Raw genomic sequence first — 18,006 nt, 5'->3', positions numbered from 1 at the left:
AAGTGAAAAGATCATCAGCATCACCTCACAAATGGTACAGAGTCTGCAGTGGGATTCTAGGGTCAGACTGTCAAAACCTGGAAAGTGGAACGCAATATAGTTCATGATTATTAATAAAAACAGGATATGTCCAAATAAAAATATATTATGATGCTTTTGGTGGTTAGAGAATTCATTAACAATTTTCCCCACTCACTCCCCCTTTGCTTCTTTCCCTACCAAACTGCCCTCTACACAAACCTAGACTTACTGCTCCTTGTTTTACAACGGCGACCTTCCCCCAGGTAACAGCTCTCTTCTTTGCCATCTCCTTATACATGGAAGTGGAGCTGCTGGCACACAGCACAGGAAGATTCAGGGCACTCATTTTGCTCTATGAGCGGCAAAATTCAATTGCCTAGAAGTAATACAAGGTAACTCTCCAAAACTGCAAACTGAAAGATGGACAGCGACATCTGAAGAGTTAATGCTTACTTGTCTTTCTCCTACTATTAAAAATCTTGACTCGAAAAAATAAAATAATATCATTTGGCTTTATGAGCCCAATACCTCAATTTCCTGTTCTCTAAATTAGAAAATAGAAACAAAAACAACATGGATATTTTACCTTTTAGGAGTTGATGTTAGAAACAGTTACTTCTATTAAGTGACAAATTCCATTTGAATATCTTCAATAATATACTTTTAGGAAAAGAAATCCTGAGGAGCATTGCTTCCTGTGCTTAACTGATAGGGTGCAGCAAGCTAAATGTTTGCTATTAAAGTACAAAGGATTTCGAATGGACGACATATAGCTTGCAGCTGGTTATGAGCTTTGCTTTTTGTCATCCAGTTTTTTTTTTTTAAAAAAAGGCTTTTTGGAAGGAATTGAATAGGACAGTCTATATATAGCCTTTTTTTTTTTTTTTTTTTTTTTAATCTCACCACCTTTTCTGACTCAGACTAATTTGTGGCCAGAGGCAAGGGAGGGAGGTGGAATAATAAATGAAATCGATATGTTCTTACACTGCATTTCAAGTGGCTGCAGGAAAGCTGTATTGACTGTAGAGGGTAGCAGGAGATGAATGAGAAGAGAGGTTAGGTAACAAATATAGTTGGACTGGGATTGCAAAACATTATTTTCATTGAGACAATGTAGAAAGTCGATTTGCATCCTATTAAAAAAACACTACTTCTCTAAATAGTATGGGTAATACGGGGTTACATTATTTTTTAAACTTCTGAGTAAATTTATCTTAACCTTCCATATGTAAGGTTACGTAATAGTAAATGTTTCATTCAGAGTAGGAAAAAAAAAGTGAAACTACCCATTGGTAAAAGAGACCAGTCTAATGGCTGTAAATATCATCCGTTGATAATTTCCAAACTTTTATTTCCAGCCTTGATCTTTCCATTGAGCTTCAGACTCATACATTCAAATACCTACTTGCCCTAATTTAACACCTCAGACTTAACGTGTCTAAAACAAATATCCTGGTATTATCCCAGCAAAAGTGCTCCTCTTGTAGTATTCCCTGCCTCAGAATATAGTAACTTTATCCTGATAGCAGCTTGGGTCAAAACACTTGGAGTAATCCTTGACTTTTCTTTCTCTCACACTTCACGTCCAATCCATTGGAATCCCCACTGGCTCTACTTCCACAATATACTCAGAACCTGGCACTTACCACACCTCTGTTGCTTCCATTTGGTCTCAGCCATCATCATTTCTCTCCTAACTTGCTTCCTGTTTCCCTCTTCTTCCTCCTATAGTCTATTATCCTTCCAACTACCCGACAGACCATCTCAATAGTAAGTTAGATCATCACACCTCTGTTCAGCATCCTCCAATGGCTTCCATCTTGCAGTGAAAAACAGTCTCTATAATGGCCCACAAAGTCAACACCCTGCTGCCAACTACTTCTCTGATCTAATCTCCTACTGCTCTTCCTCTAGCTCACTCCCCTCAAGCTACACTGGACTCCTTATTCTTTCCCAGACTCATCAAGCTGTTACTATCTCTGAGCCTTTGCCCTCGATGGTCTCTCTGTGTGGAACAGTCTTCTACCAATACCCACCATTCATCTTCCTTCATTTTCTTCAGATATATCTATTCAACTGTCAACTTCTGCATGAGGCTTCCCTTGATTATACTGTATGTAACAGTATTCTTCTTATGCCTTGGCTTTCCTTTCCCCCTCACTCTGATTTCTCTCTAGAGTCCTTAACACCATCCGACACACTATATATTTACTTTTTTTATTATCTGTCACCCCCCATTAGAATATAAATCTATGAGTATAGGATTTTGTTCTGTTTATTGCTAAGCCCCTGTCTATACAATGCCTAGTACATACTACGTGCTCAATAAATATGAAGTGAATGAATGACTGGGATGGTAAGAGAAGTAATTAGAAGTGGGACATTTTCCTAATGGCAGAAGTGAAGGAGTCACATTTGAAAGGGTAGGATTTCAGAAGGTATTATATGGCATACAAACTTCAAACACCACGGTGAAAAAGGAATGGGATTTTTGAGAAAAAACAATTATTAAAATATTTTTTCTACCTCGTCTTCAGTATTATTAAGTTTACTTTCAAAAAACATTTAAAAAATTTTAATTGTAGTAAAAAAATATGAAATTTATTTTCTTAACCATTTTTAAGTGCACATTTCAGTAAACTATATTCACATTGTCATGTAACAGATCGTTAGACTTTTTCATCTTGAAAATCTGACACTCTATACCCATTAAACAACTCCCCATTCTCTTCCAGCCCCTTGCAAACAGCATTCTACTTTCCACTTCCATGAATTATATCTCCTATAAGTGGAATCATATCGTACTTGTCCTTTTGTGACTCTTATTTCACTTGGCATGGTCTCCTCAAGGTTCATCCATATTGTACCAAGATTTCCTTCTTTTTAAAGGCTGAAAAATATTCCATTGTAAGTATATACCACACTTTCTTTACCCATTCAACTGTTAATGGTTGCTTCCACAACCATTAACAATGCCGCAATGAACATAGTTGTGTAAATACTTCAAGATCATGCTTTCAGTGTTTTTAGATATACACCCAGAAGTGGGATTGCTGGATCATATGGTAATTTTATTTTTAGTTTTTTTTTTTTTTGTGGAACCTCCATACTGTTTTCCATAGCAGCTACATCATTTTACATTTCCACCAGCAATATACATGAGTTCCAATTTCTCCATCCTCAGCAACACTTGTTATTTTGTTTTTTGTTTCTTTGTTTTATTTTATTTTTGCTAATGGCCACCCTAATGGGCTGAGATGATATCTCATTGTGGTTTTGATTTACACTTCTCTAATGATTAGTGATGTTGAGCACCTTTTCCTATGCTTGTTGACCATTTATATATCTTTGGAGAAATGTTTATGCAGGTCACTGGCACATTTTTAAATCAGGTCTTTTGTTTTTGAATGAAGTTCTTTGTATAGTCTGGATATTGATTTCTTATTAGATACACAATTTGCAATAGTTTTCTCCCATACTGTAGGTTGCCTTTTCATTCTCTTGTTTCCTTTGATGTGCAGAAGTTTTTAAGTTTGATGTAGTCCCATTTGTCTATTTTTGCTTTTGCCATCTGTGCTTTGGGTATCCTATCCAGGAAATTATTGCCAAACCCATTGTTCCCTATGCTTTCTTCTAGGAATTGTATAGTTTTATACTTAAAGTTTACTTTTTTTTTAAGTTTACTTTTTAATAATCATTACAAAAGCAGTTAGTTACTTAAGTTATCATTGTTGGTATTTATTAAATTCTGTAAAATTGTAGTGTTGCTTTTTATCCAGTTTTTAATTTTAATGGTAAATTTATCAACCCTTTCATTTACAGTTTCTGGATCTAAAGTCATAACTAGGGACGCCTTCCTTACCCTGAGATCATGAGTAAAAATTGAGATTTCCTCTAAGATTTCTTTTATGGTTTAATTTTTCATGTTTTAATCTTTGCTCCTCCTAAAGTTTATTTCATTCTAACTCATTTTTGCATGTCTAAATCCTATTTATCCTATCTTTCAAGGTTCGGTCTAAAGAAAAATAGCTAACCTTTGTGGAGGGCTTATATTGTGTTCTAAGTGCTTTATATGTCATAACTCATTTAATACTCAGAAGAGATCCATAAGGTAAATACTATTTTCATTTCATAGATGAGGAAACTGAGTCACGAACAGCTTACTGAATAACTTGCCCAAGGTCATTCAGTAAGTGACAGCCAGGATTTAAATCCCGGTAAGGCTGGTTTCGAATCCTCTTTTTTAATCATTAAAACTATCCTTTCAGCTACCACACTTTCCACTTCCCACTCTGAGCTTGAGGTGGCTCCCTCCTTTCCTGAAACTCTAGAAAACCTGTGCTCCTCACTAAAAAGAAAAACCTTAGATCATGGTTAATTGCATACATTTCACGCTACTTTAAAAGTAGCTTTCATAACTAATTCACTTTATATTTCTCAGAGAAACTAGTATTATGCAGAAAGCTCAATAAATATTTATTAAATGAATAAATACATAAATTAGAAAAATGCTTAAAATGTAAATACCTTGGGAAGGTTCATATTAAATTCACATTAAACTATAAATGGTTGATAAAATATCTTCTTCTAATCCTAAATTCTAATAGAAGGAAGAAGAAAGAGAGCTTGTGGGCATTGGTAGCTACTGACATTTTGATAGGAGGAAAAAGAAGGCTTGGGGGCACATATTTAAGATATAATTTTTTTATGCCTGGGCCTGATATGTAAATCTGTAGAACAGAGTTTTATATATTTTCCTACCATTGGAAAAAGCTGATTTGGTTTGCTTTAAAACTACAGGCTTTTAGTTCCTGGGGTGTTTTCTTGCAATCTAGCCTATAAGGATGCTCCGAAAATTTTCCAAATAACTAGTACTGTGACTCTTAAAGCCTATAGCACCCAGTCTTCCTAGGTGGTCTCCCATCCAAGTACTAACCAGGCTCGACCCTGCTTAGCTTCCGAGATCTGATGAAATCGGCGTGTTCAGGGTGGCATGGCTATAGTATGATTCTTAGATATTATTCTACAGCTGAGTGGAAGAAATGATTATTGTTATTAAAGTTAATCAGAAATTATAATTATTTACAGATGATCTTAAACCTAATAGTTTGAAGTAGTCTCAAGCCATGTTCCTGAAATTAAATTCCTAAGAATAATTTAAAATACACTGAATCTTACGAAGAAAAATTATGTTAATTAATTAATGTTACCATTCTCTGAAAAAAGCACTTAGCATAGCCATTGAGAGATTAAAGAGTATCTTTGGTACTACTTATTAAAGAGTATCAGATGTATCTTTGAGCTGTGTATAGTATTTACAAAAAAAAAAAAAAATCCAATGGCTTATTTAAGAATATACTTTCTACACCAGTAATCCCCAACCTTTCTGGAACCAGAGACTGATGCTCCTATGAGAATCTAATACCTGACGATCTGAGGTGGAGCTGAGGCGGTGATGCTAGTGCTGGGAAGTGGCTGCAAATACAGATGAAGCTTCACTAGCTAGCCCGCTCATCTCCTGCTGTGCAGCCCAGTTCCTAACAGGCCACGGACCAGTACTGGTCTGGACCCAGGGGCTGGGAACTCTGTTTTACACAATGCTATTAGGGAGAAATTCCTAAAGCAATTCCAATGAACCTGGGATCAACCCGGACAGTTATTTCTAATTGGTCAATTTCTCCAGTGTATCTTATAAAAATGACTAACGGCTGTATATTTCTAATAAAACAATAGCTTTTTACAGAAATCGATGCAATCAATATAAATAAGGCAGAAATGTGAAAAAACAAACTACGACACTAGAAATGTACTTTTAAGGGCCTCTAAATACTTTTTTGTTGTTGTCGGACTCATTGGCCTCTCCATTGTTTTTCTTGACTTGCCTTGTATATCTGACCCTGCTTCTTGGTCATGTGTTTCATGTGTATGTTTTTACTGCTCACTTTTTGACACTTACTTCTTTCTTAGCTTTTGATACATGCATGTTCTCGAATTGCTTCTAGCCTCTCTGAATTCTACCTAACTAGCTCCTTTGCTAGATCACACTTAATGAGTGTTCTTAAAGGTTCACTCGTTACTTCCCAATGCCTCACAGCTTTTCTCTTTAATACCTATCTTGGATTACAGCTTCAACTTTGAATTCTTTATTAGAAAGCTGAATGTCTGGCCTCTAATCGCTAATTACTTAAAGCACATGTGTATTAAATGTTTCACCATCAACTTGCTATACCAAAGAGCTATTCCTTTCTATGGCCTGTTAACTCAATCATCTGTTCACATAGCATACATTTACTAAATGACTGCCCCATGCTAGATTCTGTGGATATAAAAGTGAACAACTGGTCCCACTCTGGAGTACCTCAGAGTCCTGGGAAGGAAAAATACCATACCTGTAAGTCAATACTTAGGATACAAATATGCAAAAGATTTTGAAGCCACAAATCTGCCATTTTATGAGTTGCAATTAGAATTGGGCTGCACAGACCCTCTTGATTTGGGGAAGGACATTTTTAGCGAGCCAAAGGTAAGAACCTCTGTTTCGTTCTTGGTGAAGTCCTAAACAAAGCAAAACAGCCTAAACTATAGAAGCTTCAGATCGAGATATTGGCATTGTAAACTGGACATGTGAGAAGGACTTTGGAAGTCACTGGGTGATCGCAATTGAACTGTAAGGAATTACAGGAAGCTATGTCCTTCCTGAGGTCAGAATTCGGGGAATAAGGTAGTTGCATCCAAAAAATGATTATGCCTGGCACAGCAGTAGTCTCCTAAGAGTACAGTCAAAATTGCAGCAGCAAGGTGAGAGGATGGAAAGAAAAGACCGAGCACATGCGAAGCAGTCCCCCGGGAGGCAGTGCCCTGGGACCAATAACTGGTGTTTGAGAGTCTTATTTCCCTCAGGCCAGCCAGGGCTATCGTTCAATAATCTGGATTCGAAATGGATATGATGAGTCATAGACAGATTAGGGCAATAATATATGGCTTACTAAAGGCAGCACAGTATGACATAAAGCTTCATTAGACTACAAGCTCTGAAATCAGAATCTCTGCAGTAGAAACCCAGCTAGGCCGTTTACAAATAATGTGGTCTTCTTGAGCATGTTACTTTACCTTTCTGTGCATCTTCATTTATAAAAATGGACATGTCAGTTATCCCTTGTTCATAGGGTAGTTGTGAGGATTAAATGAGTCACTACATCTAGAATGCACAAAAAGTGCAGGCACAAAGAATGTGCTAAAAAAAATCTAAGCTATTATTAGTGTTCTTACATTTTACCCCCATTGCACGACAATTGTTTGTTTTGCCAGGAGGTAGTGACCACATCATACTCGAGTGGCCTTCACTGAGAAAACATGGCTCTTTCAGAAGAAGCTTTTTTTAAAATAGAATTATAAAAAGTGGAACCCAATTTCTTAACAGGTCAAACTCTTTATTAAAAAGCCATGTACTTTTGTAACTCATTATTAATAAATACAATTATGAAATAACATTCAGGTCAACCCCGTCGGTTCTGGGCTTACCAGAATCATTAGTTTCCAACCAGAGTGCTTTATAAACAATCCCTGTGTTATAGTGGTAAACTTAATGGTCAATATTTATTCTTGCTTCATAAAAATTTACACTAAAGAATTTTAACAATCTTACTAACACTGCTAATAAATTTGGTTGTTCTTGCGCAATTTCCTCAAATGTCATCCAGGATTTCCAAGTCTCCCCAGACATCTCTTCAAAGATGTCTGTCGAAAATCTTCCCTGACAAAGTCCCTTTTGAGTTCTCTGACTCTAATGTAGGGGATGACAAAGTCACCTTTATGATTTGCTGTAAAAGAAAAAGGGAGAGAATTCCTACTGTATAAGAATAACAATAAGAATCACATGTTTTTTCCTTCTATTAATTTGTATATACTTTTTTGCTACTTGGCACAAAAATACATTCTCTAGTAGGGGTGATAATGAAACATTAACAATCAGCAAGGCACAGATGCAGAACAATTAAAACAGATGCTGGCTTTAAACAACTGGAACAGTGAGTCCCAGGTGAAAATCAATTCTGTTATGCCTACTGTGGTGTTTTGGGTCATTGTAGTATTATTTGAGGCACATTCATTCTGTTGTTTTTAATGTGGAATTGGAATGTAGAAAAGTGCTCCAACAGAGAGAAATTTTACCGTAATGTTATTTATCTTGAATGCAAAAGTTACTTGTATATTCTAAGTACTTTGTATAAACAAAGTTTTTATAGTTATATATCAGTTTCCTTCTATTACACTTTCCAAGAAACTTCTATGATATACTTTTCTGAAGTTTTTCATGAAACCTATTTTTTTTTGTGTATGAGACTAGGATCTTGCTTTCCATGGTTCTCAGCTGTTCTAAGTGCTGGTCGTTCTCTGGGACATGTCTAATTTTATTTTGAGATTATTAGCAACAAATTGTCCTTATTTAATCTAGAAGAGAAGCAATTTATAATACTAGAAACACAAAACTGCAAAAAAATATCTGCTTCATTGCTTCTTGCTTATCAAACTGACTTTTTTTTTTCTTTTTTTTTCAATCCCATCAGAAGAATTTTACAGCCAGAAGAAGACCAGTTACCAAGACCTGGAATTACTCTGTCTTGTTCAAGCCTGACCCTAAGGTTGTCTTTAAGATGACAAGTTAGTCATTAAACCAGCCCATCTGGCATCTGACAATGTGACTACTTGGAACCGGCTAGATTTCCTATGACATACTTAAATAGCCATAACTGACACATGTAAAAGAATACAACGGTTTCCCAATCTGGCTTTTCCTGTTAGCATCCAAATTTCTGCCAAAAGCATTACCATTCTCCCTTTCACTCAAGATCAAATACTCAAAAGTCATCTCTAGTGGTTATTTAACATACTTTAATAACTGGTAGGAGGCAGAGTACACCTCCTGCCACAGAAACTGAGAAGCCCAGATACTCACTTTCACAGTCTCCCTTGCCAGCCAGAAGGCTACACACAAGCATGGCCTGGCTGGTCAGGTCACCTGGCCTGAGACTCTGATCCAAAGCTAAGCATGAAAAATTAAGGGATGGGAGAGAATTCTTTCAGGCAGTAGTAGTATCAGCCAGTTTCTAGGAGAAATAATGGTAGCAATAGTAGCCAGTGTGCAGTGTTTGTGATGTAAACTGTAGAAGCAGCACTCTTATTGGCTTTGTTCGGTGGCGATATTTTAGCTGTTGTTCTGATAGGCAGCTTCCTCTCTTCCTGCATATTTCTCAAGCCTGGTTCCCCAGCCTCCCCAGCAAATTTGCAATCTACCTAACTGCCTTCCGATAAATTCCTTTTTGCTTAAATTAGCTAGAGACTGTTCCTTTTGCTCAGAACAACAAAAACAAAAACCTAGTCCGATGTATCATCTATGGCTCTTTCTCTTGACACTGTCTCCTGTGTGTATTACATTCTGTTGAGTTGGCTCTGATTCTTGGCTTCTGAATATGTGATGTCCACAATGTTCTGTCCTCAACAGCCCTGCTCAGCTCCTATACACTCATGCCTACGGCTTCTTTTATAGAGTCAATTCCTCTTGGGTTTGGCCTTTCTCTTTTCTTGCTGCCCTCTATTTTTCTCAGCGTTATTGTCTTTTCCAAAGAACCCTGGCTTCTCATGATGTATCTGAAGTAGAACAGCTTCGGTTTTGTCACTTTTGCCTCCAATGATGTTTCAGGCTTAATTTGCTCTAGAACCCACTTGTCTTTCTGGAAGTTCATGGTGCCTGTAGAGCTGTCCTCCAATACTATATTTCAAATGACTCAGTATTTTTCCTATCAGCCTTCTTCGCTGTCTAACTTTTGCATCCATATATAGTAATTGGGAATATGGGGATGTGGGTGATCTTCGCCTTGGTAACTAATTACACATCCTTGCCCTTGGTGATCTTTCCTAATTCTCCATTTCTGTCCTTCTGAGTCTTAGGGTTCTCTTGAGTTCTTGGCTGCAGGCTCCATCTAAACTGATAAACTGAATTTGAATATGAATTGATGAATTACATGGTCTTCCATACATGATCAAATTCTAAGTACAACGGAAACTCACTTAGCTAGTACATTTGAGACTGATAGTTTGCCCAATACCCAAGTTCAAGATAGTCTTTTTGCAAAAGCCAAATCTACCAGCTATTATCTTGGACGCTTAATTCCAAAATGTGGATCTTGAACCAGCAGCATCAGTAGCACCTGAGAACTTGATAGAAATACAGATTTTCAAGACCCATTCCAGACTTACTAAATCCGAATCCCAAGGCGGGGTCCTATCTTCCTTGCATGCTACAGTTTGAGAACCATAGATCTTAAATGCCCAGTTTGTGTTCTTAGTATGGCATCTGCTCCTCTATAGATTACTGAGGCTGATAATTGTAGTTCTCATCTCTAACTTCACATCAGACTTACTCTGGGAATCTGGGACCCTTCCCATTTACCAAATCAGTGTCCAGGGTTGAGGCCTGTGAGCTATAGTTTAACAAAGCTCCCTACGTCACTCAATGTAGGCAGACTGCTGCTGATAGTTTAGAATCATAACCAGAACAATGTCTTCCAATTGGCAGACATACGGCAGATAAGAGTCAATTTTTTAGCACTTGTGAGCATTTCTACTCTATCTTTAGTATGAAAGGTTGTAGTTCAGTTCCCACAGTTTCTTATTTGACTTTCCTTTTCCCTACCGAAATCTGCAATAGGGAATCAAATAATTTATCAAATTCAAGAGTAAATTAGATTAGGAGCTCCTGCTCCATAATTCATGTAGTTGCTGACAAGCCTTGGGATATTGTTGCTAGGCATCACACACATACTACAATATACACTGTAATTAAGTTTTTTTTTGTTAGACACTCATTATTGAATGAATATCATTTTTACTTATTAGCATAGAATAATATTAGCTAACAATCACTAAAATTTTACCTTACATCAGGAACTGTTTATAATTCTATACCCTCATGTATAAAACGAAACTAAGGGGAAAAAACCTTATAACAACAGTGTACACTGTACCTGGATCAACAATTCAGTTACGAGTTGAAGATGAAATAGCCTGGCAATACAAAAATAGTAGCAGTCAGGTTCTGGCTCAGTTTGGGTCCTTGAAGCAGTCACCCGTTATGTTTACCTGTCCAGCATTGCTTTCCCCTGGGGAGCCACCTGTCTTCTATGCCATGAGGTCCACAGTGCATGCTTACCCTCCTGAAGAGGGATGAGGGTGATGAGCATATGACTTAGACTGGTCAGAGTTATTCTTCCTTGGCTATGGTTCTTGGTTCAAAGATGAGCATGTGACCCACTCTGGCCAATCAAAGTCTTCCCCGTGGATACCAGGACCAAGAGTCTCTTTCTTCCCCTGGAATCACAAGCTGTGAACATTTTTTGTGGCTTCAAGGAAGAAACTGTTTGCAATGGATAAGAATAACGCTCACATGAAAGGAGGAGCAGAGCTCAGTGAGGGAGATATAGAGCTTTGATATCATTAGAGTCCAGGATCAAGCATTTCTAAATTGAGCGTATCAGCTGGACTTTTCACTTACAGAGCCAATAAATTTCACGGTCTCTTTTTATTTTATTTTATTTTTGCTTAAACAAGTCAGAATTGAATTTCTATCACTTGGAATGAAGAGTTCTGGACTCAATTTTTGATTGAGTGAAGGTTACATATTCTCAGTTTTACAGATAAAGAATCACGTGCTTCCGGGAGCTCCCTGTAGACACTTAGGAATAAAAGCTGTAACAGCACTACCGTTTTTCTCAACTATTATCACCTTCAAACATTTAGCTTGATCAGACTTGCAAACAGGGTGATATTTAAAGAGGTAGTTCTTTGTGTATTATGAATTGCCAGTTAAATCCTTTAGTAAGGCTTATTGTTATTTCTTAAACATGTATAGCATAATAGCTAAGAGCTTAGGCTCTGGCAATATAGACTGCCAGGGTTCCAATTCTGGCTTTTCTATTTACTAGTTATAGAACCTTAGGCAAGTTACTTAACCTTTCTGTACCTAGTTTCTCCATCCCATGTAAAATAATAATACCTACTTCTTGGGGCTGTTGAAGGAATTGACCATGTGAAGTGCTTGGAACAGTGTCTATCACATAGAACAGCTCAATAATTGTTAGTTATGATTATATTACCTAGGGGAACCTAGAGATTGAGCTCTCTTCACAAATTTACTTTAAGGGCATATATATGTACACAAGTGTAAATGCATATGCAGAATGCAATATAATGCGATGAATGGTATAAACTTGTACACATTAGACTAGTCAATTTCCAGTTAAGCACTTCGGGTTCTCATTAGTACATGAGTGGTTTCAGACTCTTGCTCTGGGTCATTTCCATAGACCATAGCCCTTGGGATTACAATTAAGGCCCAGGTTTCTAAGACTCCATGGAAAATGAGACAGTGTGCCTTTCAGGAGATTTGAATAAACTCGTAGTAGATGTAGATTAATTCTTGAAAAAATAATTTTTTGAAAAATTTATAAAATGGTTACACAATTGCCCAAGATATAACTGATCCCATTGCCTAAGTTCCTTAAGATGATGATATTTAGGCTTGAGCCAATAACTGCAATCGGAAGCCTTCTTTCCTTGACCAAACCCTTCTTAGGGATTTTGATGAAGCTCAAATGGTTTTGTGAAAGCTATAGATTTAATGTGCCATATCTAAACTATCACACCCTCTTTCTTTCCTGAGAGGATCCCAGAGTCTTAAGGTTCCAATATTTGAAAATGAAACAGTGGCTCTCAGCATCTCAAAACCAGAGACAATGAATCCAAAACATTCAAAATTGACTCAGAAAGACTCATATAAATTTATTTCTTCACCTTTAACTCTAAGCACTGGTCCTGAATAGGGGCATTTTGAATATTTGTCGGGGCATTTTTTGTTGTCACAATGACTGTGGTTACATGCCCACCCAACTGACATACACACGCACATGCACACACAGTGCTACAGAGATCAGGTGCACAAGAGATTCTGCAATATGATGGACAGTCCTACAAAACACAGACTTTCCCACATCCCACGCAACTTTCAAATAATAGAGATGAAAAACCTGTTTATAATCACATGAGCCTGGACCTTCTGTTTTACATGTAAACAAATAATATTTTTGGAACAGCTTCATTATACACTGAATTTTCCAGGAATGCAACTACTGTGAAAATTAAAAGGAACTTGCACTTTGTTTTGTTTAGAATTTTATGAAGAATTAGTCCTATCTTGGAAAAAATCACTTCACCAACAACAGCACCACTCATTGTATTTGAGTTGTCAAAATAATTCGACCTTTAGTCTTCATTTGTAGCTGTTATACTTATGGAGGTACCATGAACATCAAAATGCAGATGTCTGATAACTCCATTATGACTTAACAGTGGTTCCTGAATATTTATATATTTGAAACACATATAATTTTATTATACATTGCTTTCTCTTTGTTTTTCCCTTTGTATTATTAGGGCATTTCACTGAATTCTTAAAACATTACACATATCGGTATATTATATTATCTTTGAATTTCATTTCAGGATGGTAAATGGAGTATTAAAAATATTTGTTATGAAAAATTGTTAGTTCTATAAGGATGAGCATTTCTGTTTTAGAATATTAATAGAGAGCAAAGAAAATACTCAAATTGTTTTTCTCTAAGATTTGCCACTACAGAGGAATTTACAGAGGGCAATCATCACTTTGGTTTTACAGGACTTGGCACTATAAAAATTAAAGGGGGGGAAAAGGAGTAATGGCAGGTAAGTAAACAGACTAAGAAATAGTAATAGGAAAGGCAGGATTTCAGCCCGAGGCACTGAAGTCCTTATACTCTTCAGATGTCAGATTTTCCTAAGGAATTGTCTCATTCATTTCAGTCTCTTCCTTTCTTCCCCTTGACATAAGAAGTGAGTAACAACATTCACTCTAATCAATAGATTTGGTTTTATATTAGCAAGCTGTGGTTTGATCTTTTCTACAAAAGAATCATGACTTCTCCCTTTCCATAGCAAATATTTTTCTTGTAAAGTTTCTGATTACTCTTAAAATATGCTGCTCAAGAGGTCCACAGAACTAGTTTAAGAAATCACACACATTCCTGGCCTTCTTCTCAAGCATAAAGAATCGTACAGACAGAAACCCTCAGCTAACTGCACAACCACTATAAACTTTATCGGAACAGAGAAAGGTTAGTAGTGCATAAATGGTAGCTCCCAGGAAAGCTTTGGTAGCTAAAGACTGGCCAGTCTATTCTACTAAGTAGTTCTGAGACTCTGAGGTCACTAACCTTCTCAAGAATTAGTTCTCCTCAGCAGAAAGAAAAATTGGAAAACCATCTATTTCTTTTTAAGTGCCTGCTCCAATAGCACACACACCAAAATTGGAACAGTATTTTCCCTTTGCTTACTACTGCAGGATGTTCGGCCAAGCTAAGCCGATCAGTTAAGCAGCTTGAGAATCTCAGAGGAAAGATATCTCATTCGGTGGTGTTAATTATTGACTGGACCAACAGAGTAAAGGCCAAGAAAGTCTGATATTTAACATCTGCTTCTAAAAGCTGGAAATCTATAGCAGCTGTGAAGTGCTTCTATCATTCTTTGATTTTGCTCAAGGTCAAATCTGTTCTCATTTTAAGAACAAAATTGATTTTCTCATACCATTCACTTACTGCTTAACCTGAATGCTTCCAGGCCTCATTGTTTTACAGATGTCAAATAAACATAAATACTCAAACGTCGAGTTCTTCACAGAACCTGTGCCTCCTATGACCTTCAGTCACCCCATAGCACTTGCCCTATTCCTTCTCTCTCCTCCAGGTTCACTCTGTTCACCAAACTGCTTATGGAAGGCAGTGTCTACACTAGAGATCCCATTATTTCCTTTTCAATCATGGACTCTTCTCAGAGAATCTACCTCTTCCAGAGCCATGGAAGGGACATTCTACTAAATATGTAAGCCTGTCTCCTTCACCATAGCTGATAGGAATAGAGGAACCAATCTAAACAACAAGTTGAGCCAATTAGATCCCAATTCAAGAACAGAAACCAAAAAACAAAGTGAAGCTCGTAGCCCAGCGCAACAACTCTAAAAAATGGACACACATGTTTTGGCACTCTTCCCTTGGAGAGATGGAGTCTCTGTTCCCTCCCCTTGAATCTCGGTGGGCCTTTGACTGCTTTGACCAATAGAATTTGGCAGAAGTGACTCCTGGTCCAGGTAAAAAAGGCATGCAACTTCCACCTGGATCTTTGAAATGATCATTCCTTGGACATTCCCTCTTAGGACACTCTTTTTAAAATACTACATTGCCAAATCAAAAGTTTCTCTTTTGGTCCCCATGTTAATGAGCACATTGTAGGCACCCTGGCTAACAGTCCCATGGACGCCCAATCTTTTAGCCACTCATACCAAGATGTCAGAAGTATGAATGAAGAAACCATCATGTAATGGCTCCTCCAGCCCCAGTTTCCCAGCCATCTGAGTCTTCCTGGCTGAGTCCCCACACATTAAGGAGCAAAGATAAGCCATCCCCATGATGCCTTGATGCCTAGAATCCATGAACATAAAAAATGGTCATTCTTTTTTGCCACAGATTTGTTATATAGTAATAGTAACTGAAACACCCAATTACATGAATGACAGGGCCCAGAATGAAAATCCATAGAATTCTATGAAAGTTTCTGGAGCTGCCTGATTATACTCTTCTCTAGTGCTGGCTATTCACCTCTTCCTTAAATTCCAAAAGATTCTGGTCTTCTAATAAACCTCTATTTCTCTTGAGATATTTGAGTAGGTTTCCTATACACCAACATGCTGCAGGAAATGCCCATTATGAAGTTATCCATGACAAAGGTGCTATGTCCCATTGCATCCAAAGCTGCCAATTTTTGAGGAGCCCAATGGATGTCAAAACAGTCCCACACAGTGGTGTGAAACTGGTCCTCTTCTCTATTGCACCTTGACCCCTTGGTCCTAAAGCAGCATTAACTATGCCCAGGGTCTCCCACAAGAGAGCTACTAAATTCCTTTAAATTTCTTGCCCAATCCCTGTTCTCACTGGGGCTCAGATCTAGACTAGGAGTTAAGCAGACCAGATGATATCTGTGATTGGAGGAGCACTGTCAAAAAAGTGATACTGAGGGCTCACTGTGATTGCCTAGATGAGGAGCTAGTTAAGATTAAGTATTCTTCCTGAGTGGCTGACCCAAATTTGGCTTCCTAGGGTATCTGGAGTTTTCTCCTTCAGTTAAAGGGGATACAATTTCCCATGGCCCAAGGTTTCTAGGGGCTGGGAGGCTGGTATTCCCAGCTAACAACAGTAAATAGCTGGCACCTAAATCTACATTGCTTGAGAAGTTTATGTGTCCCATCACTGAGAAGGATGCTTAGACACTTATAAAGAAAAATAATATGGAGTGTGAAGATGTCATTTCTCTGCATAATACAGACACCATGATGTGTCCATATTATGCAGGGTCCTGACCAGAGACACACTTCTCTTTGGAGTGCTGATATATGGGGAACCTAGACCTTCTCTTGCTAATCTTGGCCTTGTAAGTTCTCTCTTTCCCTGATGAAGCCTTCATGCTTTCTGATGTCGAGAAAGTTGTCTTGAATTCTGGGATATGCCACTTGGTGACTCAGAAGGCATACCTGGCACAACATTATCACACTCTCTCCATTATCCTTAGGTACATGTCCATCCCATATATTAGGAACCCATTTAAAAAAGAGATCCACTCTTTCTTCTCTTAGCCCAAAATTTAAAAAAAAACATGTAATAGATAGATAGATAGAGAGATAGATAGATAGATAGATAGATAGATAGATAGATAGATAATCCCATGCATGTAACCCCTGGACATTGATTTATATGTATTATGTCATTTAACAGAATCCTATACTATAGGTGCCATTCTTTACTAGCTCCATTTTACAGATGAAGAAACTATCACTTGGAGAAGTTAATTGTTTCAAGTTTACATAGCTGATAACTGGTTGGGCCAGGATTTAAAAACCAGTTTGGTTTACACTAAGAACACTTATTTTAAGCCCTGGGTCATATGTTTTTGAAAACTTTAGAGAAGTAAACAGTAATGAAGTAAGATCACTGTCTCTTTTCATTTTGACATCCCTTTGGTCATATTTCTCCTTGTAAAAAGTGATGTTAGATTGGCCTCAGGTTGGGATCCAGCTAAGGGGGACCTGAGTTGAAGACACATCAATTTGGAGCATAATGAAGTATACTTATGTAGTTGGCAATTGCTTTCACATATAGTTAAGTTCTTGCTAGGAAGGTTTCATAGCCCTGTTGGGGTAAGAGCTAGGATTCAAACCAGAATTTGGCTGGCTCTAAGGCCAATGATGTTAACATCACTCCATAATACCTTTCATATACTTGGTGGTCCACCAATCGCCTTGGACTTCCTAAATTACAGGTACAACAGACAGTCTATCCTGAGCCACTTACCAACCGTTGACACTCTTTCCCAGTGGCCCACCTGGCTCCAGCACACCTTTCTAGTCCCGTTGCCCACTGCTGCCCTACTTGTCCACTAGACTCTATTCCAATTGGACACCATGCCTTTTCGGGATCACACTTTTGCTCTCCCTTGACCTGAAATGGCTTTGCTCTGTTATAGCTCAACATTTTCATTGATAATCTGACATTCAGTGAAGATAAGTAAAACTTATAATGCATCATTACAACAACAAATCGATTAATGAGTGATGTTATAAATTCAAAGAGTATTTATGATTAGTCACTACATCAAAACACTTCAAATGACCTAAAATCTTTTATCTCATCTAAACTTTGATAGAAGTTTTCCCAGGATTGGCAGCAATCCTAGAAATTTACATGACATTGGCATTAACTGGTTGAAAAGCTGAAGATATTTTCTAAAGTATTAGTTTAAAAAAATGAAACAAAACAGAATCCCATACATTTTGTTCAGCCATGCTAAAGG

The 18,006-nt window shown here is 37.5% G+C and overlaps 1 protein-coding gene and 1 pseudogene across 1 annotated transcript in view; both read right to left on the bottom strand.

Moving 5' to 3' along the window:
* PPM1L (protein phosphatase, Mg2+/Mn2+ dependent 1L) overlaps positions 1-18,006 on the bottom strand; it is a 234,849-nt gene that overhangs the window by 40,080 nt on the left and 176,763 nt on the right. The gene's annotated exons all lie outside the window — the stretch shown is intronic.
* On the bottom strand, positions 4,909-5,026 carry LOC118602515 (annotated as a pseudogene).

The sequence above is a fragment of the Rousettus aegyptiacus genome, unplaced genomic scaffold (genome assembly GCF_014176215.1).
Source record: "Rousettus aegyptiacus isolate mRouAeg1 unplaced genomic scaffold, mRouAeg1.p scaffold_m13_p_4, whole genome shotgun sequence".
In the NCBI taxonomy this organism is placed as follows: domain Eukaryota; kingdom Metazoa; phylum Chordata; class Mammalia; order Chiroptera; family Pteropodidae; genus Rousettus; species Rousettus aegyptiacus.
Note: the sequence above shows the minus strand (reverse complement) of the source record. Positions and strands in the feature narration are given on the sequence as shown.